This window comes from Herpailurus yagouaroundi, unplaced genomic scaffold (assembly GCF_014898765.1).
Source record: "Herpailurus yagouaroundi ecotype Mexico unplaced genomic scaffold, PumYag 188, whole genome shotgun sequence".
Classification (NCBI taxonomy): domain Eukaryota; kingdom Metazoa; phylum Chordata; class Mammalia; order Carnivora; family Felidae; genus Herpailurus; species Herpailurus yagouaroundi.
Genome location: NW_024412419.1, coordinates 18,366,354 through 18,375,613, shown reverse-complemented (window position 1 = coordinate 18,375,613; position 9,260 = coordinate 18,366,354). Strand labels below are relative to the sequence as shown.

The following is a 9,260-nucleotide window of genomic DNA, read 5'->3' as shown; positions in this document are numbered from 1 at the left end:
TGTGTGTGTGTGTGTGTGTGTGTGTGTGTGTGTGTGTGTGTGTGTGTATCAATATAGTCTCTTTAAAACATTACTTGCAAGGAAGGAGACTGTCTTTCATGATCTTTCACATTTTGAAAAACAGCCCAATTATTTGTAGAATGTTCCTCAATCATCATTAGATGTAGTTTGTTTATTTTGTGCAGGAATGTCATAGAAGTGATGTTATGCCTTCTCAGCGCCTCCTCTCAGGAGTCAAGTGATGCTCATTTGTCACTTTGATCACTAGGTTAGGGTGGTGTCCACCAGATTTTTCCATTGTAAAGTTCCTCTTTTTGTCTATTAGTAAATGATGTGTGTTTGGCTACTGTGAAACCATGTAAATATCTTGGGGTGCCTGGGTGGCTTGGTCGGTTAAGCGTCTGACTTCGGCTCAGGTCATGATCTCACGGTCCGTGAGTTCGGGCCCCGCATCGGGCTCTGTGATGGCAGCTCAGGGCCTGGAGCCTGTTTCAGATTCTGTGTCTCCCTCTCTCTCTGCCCCTCCCCTGTTCATGCTCTGTCTCTCTCTGTCTCAAAAATAAATAAACGTTAAAAAAAATTTAAAAAAGAAACCATGTAAATATCTTGTTACTCATCATATATTCACTACCAGTTTTAATATCTTTTAATGATTTTATACACTAGGAATTTTAACATGGATTTACTTGGAGAAAGTACATCACCTCAGAGAGGGTTTAGGACTACCTAACTTGGAAGAAGAAGGAGGTCTGGAGTCTAAATTCAACCGATCAACCCCAGGCTTCAGTTTCCTCTTGGGCAAAACAGATAGGTTGAGGAATGGTGGTCTTGGGTGAAATGGCTTCTCTCTAGCTTTCTTAAAAAATTTTTTTCAATGTTTATTTTTGAAAGGGAGAGAGAGAGAGCGCGCGAGAGAGAGCATGAGCAGGGGAGGGGCAGAGAGAGAGAGACACACACACAGAATCCAAAGCAGGCTCCAGGCTCTGAGCTGTCATCACAGAGCCGGGCATGGGGCTCAAACTGTGAGGTTATGACCTGAGCCGAAGTTGGACACTTAAGGGACTGAACCACCCAGGTGCCCCTCTAGCTCTCTAAATCTAAGGATCTGGAGTTTGTAGGGACAGGCATCCTGACATCCTGGGAAGGTTAGTTCTTTGAGGTGCAAAACTCTCACATGCTCGGTAGTACCTTCAGCGTCCCTGGCTGTTAATCACTAAAGTCTCAGAAGTTTTCTACACTGGAGAAGTTTTAAAATATGGCTGTTCATTCTTTGACACTTCTCCCATCAGGAGGTGAGGTCTACATATGTCCCCTTGAAGCTGGGTGTGCCTGCGCCTGTTTGTGCCAATACAGTTCAGCCACAGTGACATCATGTGACCTCTGAAGTTTGGTCCTAAAAGGCAAGGTAGTTTCCCCTTTGTTTTCAGGAAGTCTTAATCTTGGAGGTCTGGGACATCATATGAGAGATTGGCTACTGGGACTGCCATGCTGTGAGGAAGCCCAGTCCCTAGAGAGAGACCATGTATCCATAGAGTTGCTTTGGCTGACAGCCCCTGCCAAGTCCAGCTTTTGAGTCATGCTGGCTCAGGTACGAAACCTATGAGTGAAAACATCTCCACGATTCTGGTCTTCAGTTATTTGAGAACTTCTTAGCTATTTGAATCTTTCTAGCTAGAATCTCAAGTGTTGTGGAGCAGAGACAACCATACCCTATCTGAATTCCTGATTCCTCAAAATCTATGAGCATAACAACGTGGTTGGTTTTTTTTTTTTTTTATGTCATTTTAATTAGGAGGGCTTTGCTATGCAGCAACAGATAACTGGAACATCCACCCCCTTCCCAGTTCCCCTGAGGGGCCTGTGTGACCTCAGGTGGGAGCCACTGTGGATTCTAACCTAATGCTTCTCTTTTTACTACTTGTCAACAAAATATATTTTAAATCAAAATATTACAATATGCTGAATGTGGTATGTCTCTCCTGTATCCTCTTGGGAAATGAGACCATGACTTTTGTGGGGTTTTTTGGTAATGTCAGCAGCCCTTGAACTTTAGCCTCATTTACTCTCTGGAGCCTACCAAGACCCCATGGCATGTTTATGGGACACGGACAACTTCCAAACAATAAGTACTTTATAACAAGAAATGTCACTTATACTCTACTTTTTCAGCTGTGCTCCTGAAGAGGTGGTGATGAAATGGAAGCTATAGAGGGAATTGTATTTCTCTAGAGATGTGGTTTATACATTTGGAGATGTATTCTGGAGTCTCCTGTCTCCTTATCCAAACATTGAAGACTGGCTAAGTGGGGAGAGCGATAGCTTGTGACTTGACTTGACAAATACACTGTGGTCATTTTCTCTTGATATTTAATAGCTGCCAAACTGGAGGGAGACAGAATCCTAAACATTCATTCATTCATTCATTCATTCAACAAACCAGGAATTGTGCTAGGTTTTGGTGGTGGAGCATTGAAGAAGGCAGGCACAGTTTCTGCCCTCATGAAGCTTATAATCAACCTGTCAGATAAGACAATGAATGAGAAATTTATAAGTTTGGTGAATATGATAGCGTTGTGCTTCTCAGACTGTCTATGGCAAAGGGCCTGTTCATTTTTCCTACTTACCTACCTATGTACCTATTGTCTGTATATAGCATTTTTGACTTCCAGTCAGTCATGAATAGGTATATCCTAGTACAGGAGACCAATGTGATTTGCCATCCAAGTTGGACAACTTCCAGATTAATCTGCACGCTGTTCAAAATAGATGAGCCTGTAGATTCCTTCCTTGGAAGTTTTGACAATGCCAAATTGCTACACAGGTATTGACACGTTTACTTCTAATGTCTGTATTGATCTCCTTGCAGATCATTGACAGGAAGCTTACACGCTGGCCCTGGTGCACAGACCACACCTCGAGTTGCACAACTATAGATAGGGAGCAGTGTAGGCGGGTGTCGTGCTGTCACTTGCCCTTATTCACACATTTCTCAACGAAACTTATAAAACTGGAGGGAGTTTTCTCACAATGCACAGACTGACTTATGTTCCAAATTCTTATGCCTTCATTTTAGACTGATCGTAGGAGAACTGATGAGCAGTATCTGGGAGTCACCACCTTACCTTTGAGAATCTACTAATTCCTGCAAGGACATGCAGGTTCCTTCCCCATTGTTTCTCAGGTCATTCCGTTCAGGGCCTGGTGGGGAGGATGCAGAAGACAGAGTTGACTTGTGGTACTCCAGGTTCTCACATATCCAGTGTTGATATCATGGTTCTCCAAGGCACAGTGTTCTTGGGAGGCTGTAATGAAGAAGTGATTCTTTTTTTTTTTTTTTTAATGTTTATTTATTTTTGAGACAGAGAGAGACAGAGCATGTATGGGGGAGGGTCAGAGAGAGAGGGAGGCACAGAATCCGAAGCAGGCTCCAGGCTCTGAGCTGTCAGCACAGAGCCTGACGCAGGGCTCAAACTCACAGACCGCGAGATCATGACCTGAGCTGAAGTCGGACGCTCAGCTGACTGAGCCACCCAGGCACCCCTGAAGTGATTCTTGAAATAGCTTTGGAGTCACTCCTTTTATGATACCCTTAGTGACATCATTTGCATTTTACAGGTAAAGAAATAGTAACATACTAATTAAGGAACTCTCTTGGGTGAACAGATAAGAAAAGGGACTCTCAGATTCTGAATAGATTTTTTTTTTTTTGTTCAGGATTTTAAAAACTAGAAAAAAAACACTTAAAAAGTTTTGAGGAGGGTGGATTTTTATGGTCTAGAGTCTCTTAATGCTTCTAACTATATATTTGAAATACTATAAACATTTTTTTATAAATAATTTCCTTTTGATCGTGTGCCTGGGTGGCTCATTCGGCTAAGCGTCTGACTCTTGATTTCAGCTCAGGTCATGATCTTGCAGTTTGTGGGTCTCAGCCCTGCATAGGTCTCTGTGCTGATGGTGTGGAGCCTGCTTGGGATTCTCCCTCTCTCTCCCTCTCTGCTCCTCCCCCAAAAATAAATAAATAAACTTAAAACACTTAATAAAAAAATTATTTCCTTTGGAAATCAACCCAAAATGCAATGGATTATGCAACAGCAAGGCATGATATTGCCCTCAAACCCTAGTTTACTTTGTGCAAAATGAGGAAAAAAGTGTGCGTCATCCTAGATTCTCTCCACCAGCCTGACATGAGAGGCCTGGCCTTGGGAGCATTCAGGGGCAAGGTCTCTGGGGAAGATCATGTAGCCCCTCTACTTCTCATGTATAACTTGGCCACTGAGCAGAATTTTGCTCAATCAAAATGCAGGGAAATCAGCTAATCATTGACATCGTGCCAGCTGTGGAGTATATTCACTAAGGAATTCGAGCTGGCAAATAAAGTCCTGCTGCTTATGTCCAGATTTATTTGTCTGAAAAGAATCATTCACACCAAAAAAAAAAAAAAAAAAAAAAAAAAAAATCCAAAGAGCAAACAACAACAGCAACATCCAAACAGAACAAGAAATATAAAAGCCACCCAATAGTCATTTCTCCTGCTTTTCCTTCAAAAACACCAGTGTTTATTTAATAGGTCCACAGCCGTAGGATGGAAACAAACAGATCAATCACTAGGGTGTTCCATTGTGCCCATCATCCTGATGTCTGTTGATGGGATTTATCTGAGTTTGAAAGTCATCACAGGGGCACAGGTGCAGCTGATGTGGCATGACATTGGTGCTATATAAAGGACTGTGAGTGACAGCATGAAGGTAAAGGAAATTATGCCTGAGCGCTCCAGGCAGCCAGCCCACCTCCCAGCCCTCCTGCCACCCTCTGCCTTACCAGAGTCACCTCTTGGACACGGCAACCATGTCTCATCATTGACCTTCAATAGCAGTTGGCACTCTGCTTGCCTCCTGCTCTGCCTGTGGCTAAGGCTGAGATGAATGTCTAATAGGCCAATCTTTCTCTGCTGGGATGAGCTCATTTTTATGTTGCTCCCTAGCATAGGGCTGTGCTCATTTCTCAGAGAGGATATAAGTTTCCAGGGAAAGAGTCTGCTCATATCCAGAAGACCAAGACTGAGGCTTGAGATTTATGAGCTAAACAAAACTCTCAGTGGAAAGTTAAGGACACTAAAGGAAGAGTGTTTCTTCAGCATTTTAAACCCTGGTTTATGAATGGAGGAGAATATCTACCAATAGGACCCACATCAAAGTATATACTTTATATAGCTTAAATAAATGAAATGCCACAAAAACCTTGAGCTTGTCCAAGTATGCTGGTGGGCTGGTTGGTTGAGTTGAAAGCTACTCCCTGGGGATTTGACTGGGGTCATTGTGAAGAATGGGCACAGTCAGTATGTTTTGGTGATAAGAAAATAGTCGCCATCTTCCCAGGGTCTCAGAATAAAACCTATGGTAGGAGAATCCTAGAATCCTAAATTTATTGCAACTCAGATTTGATCTGGATCAGTATCATTTTTCTCATCTATAAAATGCGCTGGCTTTGATGTATGTAAAAGCTCACTAGGTGAGTTACTAGGTTTCATGCAACCTGGTATAAGGTGGGTTGTGTGTACACAGGCAGTTGGGGTGGGGGTATGAATGGGGTTATGTGCCCTGAGAGGGGAACTAGAAACTTAAGCTCTTGTAAAGCTTGCCCAGCACCTGCCTTCAGGAAGACTTCCCTCAGGGATCAAAACTCTGATAGTTTTAAAAGTAGCATATGCTTGCCTTCATTTAGTTACTCATTCAGTAATTGATTCTTGCCTTATTTAACTCAGTAATTCAACAGATACTTATATGTGTAAACAGTTTACCAACACTTCTCACTAGGATATGTATGGGGCCCCAGCTTAAGTTCTTTTGGAAGGTTTACCTATCCTGTTCATTCATTTATTCGTTTAATAACATCCTTACCCTCTGGAGCTTGCATTGTCATATACAGCTCTTTAGAAGAACTAAAATTCTTTTCCCAGGATCTCTGGTATGGAGCTGGGATGATTCATGGCTGCTTAGGAGACACCTAAGCTGGATGCTTTTCAAGAGTCAGGCACAAGGTTTGCCTCACAGGGTCCTCCAGAAGGGTGGGTGTCTGCTCTGGAGGAGATGTGCTAGGAAGAAGGGCAGTGAGTCATGACTTTAAAACTTCTCTGTAGATGTTTTGCAGTTCACACATGTGAAGGCGTTAAGCAGGAGGAGCAGAGTCATTGTCTTTGAGTTAGTTTTGCCATTGTTAATTACCTACTCTTATGTTGTCCCCTTCATGTTATCAACCCTAGCTGGCTTCCCTGTTGTTTTCCTGTTATTCTTTGAGCTTCAGCTCACGTATGCCTCTTCCAGGAAACTCCCTGATTATAGCAGATTGATTATATATGGCTCCTCGGAGCATCGCCATCCCTTAGTATATGTCTGCATATTTCATGGAGACCTCTTAGCTCATAGAGGACATATTGTCTCTCTCTGTCTAGACTCTGGTCTCCTTGGAGAGCAAACATTAAGTGCTGTCCCTCTTGTTCTATTCTTGAATAGTGGACACATTGTTCCATGGGCACTGCTGACTTGATGATACTTCAGTGGGCAGGTAGGTAGTTGGATCACACTCTGAGGTTACTTCGGGGGGCTTTCTGTACAGGTAAGAACTTAACCCTGTAGCAGCAAGGCCCATCTTCAGCTGTTTCCATTCTATACATTTCTTGTTAGTGGTGCCCTGAGGGCTCCTGCTGTGTCTCCTCAGATTTTTCTGTTGGAACTTTGCATATGTCAGTTTGCCTGCAGACACTGCTCTGCTATGATGTCACAATTGCAACTTGATGAGAGCAATTTTCCTAAATGAAACAATCCCGGTGATTAGCTCTAGCTCCCTTCTGCCAGCCAGTACAGCTGGGATGGGCTGCAGCGTCTACACACACACAGATGCATGCACACACACAGCCTGGGGGGCCGGTTTCCTGGGTGCTCTAGGACCCACCAGAGCTCCCTCTGTAAGCCCCCCTCCCTTCCCCAGGTAACAGCAGTGTCCCAGATACATGCATAACAGGTTTCCAATTTATTTCTTTTCAACAGCCTGTGGCAAACATTTCTTCCCCCTTTTCTCCTTTTATTGCTTGCCTTTACTTTATCTGCTAAATCCCTGCTTGTGGGTCTCCAGCTGCCTTTATAGCACCTGGCCTTGTTAATATCTCTGTGTTGTTGCAGTTGCTGCCCTTGGGGTCTTAATGAGGAGCAGGTGGATATTATCAGGTCACTTTCAGGAAAGAGGATAGGAAGGGAACCTATTACCAACCAACACATTATATAGGTTATCTCATTTAAAACCATCCTTGTGCAGTAAATACTATTTCTCTGACTTTATGATGAGTAAAACTATCCCCAGGAAAGTCCCCGGATATCATTCTTTGGAAATTCCCTCTAAGAGTCAGTCTCTCTTCTGCTCAAGTTCTTAACAATGGAGTCCTAGGATCTAATATCGAGTAAAGATCACATTCCTTAGCCTAGTATTCAGAATTCCTTACCATCTGGCCGTCATCTACATTTTCTGTCCCCTTGCTCACTACTTAATATTCAATCATAATCAAATTGAGTTTTTTACTCTTCTGCATAAGTACCTGACTCTTCCCACCTCCATACCTTTGGTCCTGTCAGTCTCCCCTTTACAATGCCTTCTTCAAACCCATTTTCCCCGCATATACAGATGTTTAAGTTTTAAGAAGCAGCTCAAAAATCATAGGCTCCACATGGACCCACCTGGCTTGCTCAGTTGGAAGTGACTGTTCCCCACTCCCCCAACCATGGAGCCTAACCTGGATCACCCTGTAGTAGTAATCCTCCTTATCATCAGCCCATTTGAAGCCATGAAAGTGAAAAACTACCTCTGGTTTTAATTTATCGTCTCACAATATGACCAGGGCAGTGCCTTTCTTAAAGTTGACAAAACAATATAAAACAAGATAGTTGTTGAATTAATGATTTGGGGAAAGTGACTTTATCTTCTAACTACCATCTCCATCTGTGGTTAATAACTAGTACTGATTAAGATGCTTCTGAAAACTCACAAACATCACTACCAAAGGATTAGCATCTGAAAATTTTGCTTCATGAGGCTATTTCTTTCATACTTCCCCAAATAGTTTATCTTTAGTAACTATCTTTGTATTTGGTTAAATGGCCATGGGTCTCCTTCAATGTAAACCTGAAATTTCACAATAATAAAAAATTCTTCCCCTCAGAATAGGACATATGCAAATCAGGTGCAAAGTAGGCTAATCCCTTTATCCATGGACAATTGGTTATGCAAAAATGTACACATGAAATATGAATTGTGCTTACCGCAGAAGTTATTTAGTGGTAACTTACCTCTCTTGACCTGCATGTAACTATTCATTTAATTAACAAACATGTGTAGTCCTATATGTTTCCTAAATTTCAGACCTGTGGATTTAGTTATCAACTTAACAACTCTATGTGGATGACTCATAGCCATCTGGAGCCCAGGAAACCTAAAATTGAATTTATAACCCATACACCTGTCCTGCCAACCAAGCCCAGTCACATAGGACCTGTTCTGTCTGCTCTATCTAGATCAGATAGCAGTGCCCACCCATCTCCTTCACAAATCTGGTAATTAACCTCTATTTTTCCTCTTCCTTATTTTTTCTCATTCCGGCCCAACCAGTCAATTATTCAGTACTGTTGATTATCTTGCAGAGGTATCTGTAATGTATTGTTACTTCCACTGCTACTGAGTGTACCATTTTTGAATAAAACAACAAAACCAAAATGGCCAATTGGCCAATAACTTTTACAATAAACTTAAGGTATTAAGCATCTATGATGTCCTGACAACATACCAGGTTCTTTATAGATGTTATCTCATTTAACACTCCCAGGAAGCCCTTGAAGGAAGGCATTTCAAACAAATTTCTTCTTAAAAGAGGAGATTAAGACTTAGAAAGTTGGGCTGCCTAACGGTTCACAACGGGTATGTGGCAAAAATGGGATTTAAAGTGAGTCTCTGAGACTCTGAAGTCTAATCTCCTTTGCTGTGCTATATTGCCTCTCACTGAAGAAAATGATAGTTTTGATTAAAAACATTCATCAGTTTGTTCAGCAAGTCCATTGAGCATGCATATGTTCTGGGGTTTGTTTTAGGCTGATGACAAGGTGATATTTTCAATCCTGGAGGGACTCCCGGGGCCACCAGCACTGGCCAGGTTGTGCTGCTGTAATAGACATCTGGAACTTCTTAGTCACTTTGAGAACACCTGTTGTACTGCTCAC

The 9,260-nt window shown here is 42.3% G+C and overlaps 1 long non-coding RNA gene across 1 annotated transcript in view; it reads right to left on the bottom strand.

The window, feature by feature from the left end:
- The window catches only part of LOC121044178 (uncharacterized), a 23,753-nt gene extending 17,037 nt beyond the window's left edge, over positions 1-6,716 (bottom strand). Inside the window, exons 1-2 of the long non-coding RNA XR_005797183.1 lie at positions 5,901-6,716; positions 3,123-3,302 (exon numbers count right to left, since the gene is read on the bottom strand). This is a non-coding gene — a long non-coding RNA (uncharacterized LOC121044178). The remainder of the gene's footprint in view (positions 1-3,122; positions 3,303-5,900) is intronic.
- Between the last annotated feature and the right edge of the window lie 2,544 nt (positions 6,717-9,260).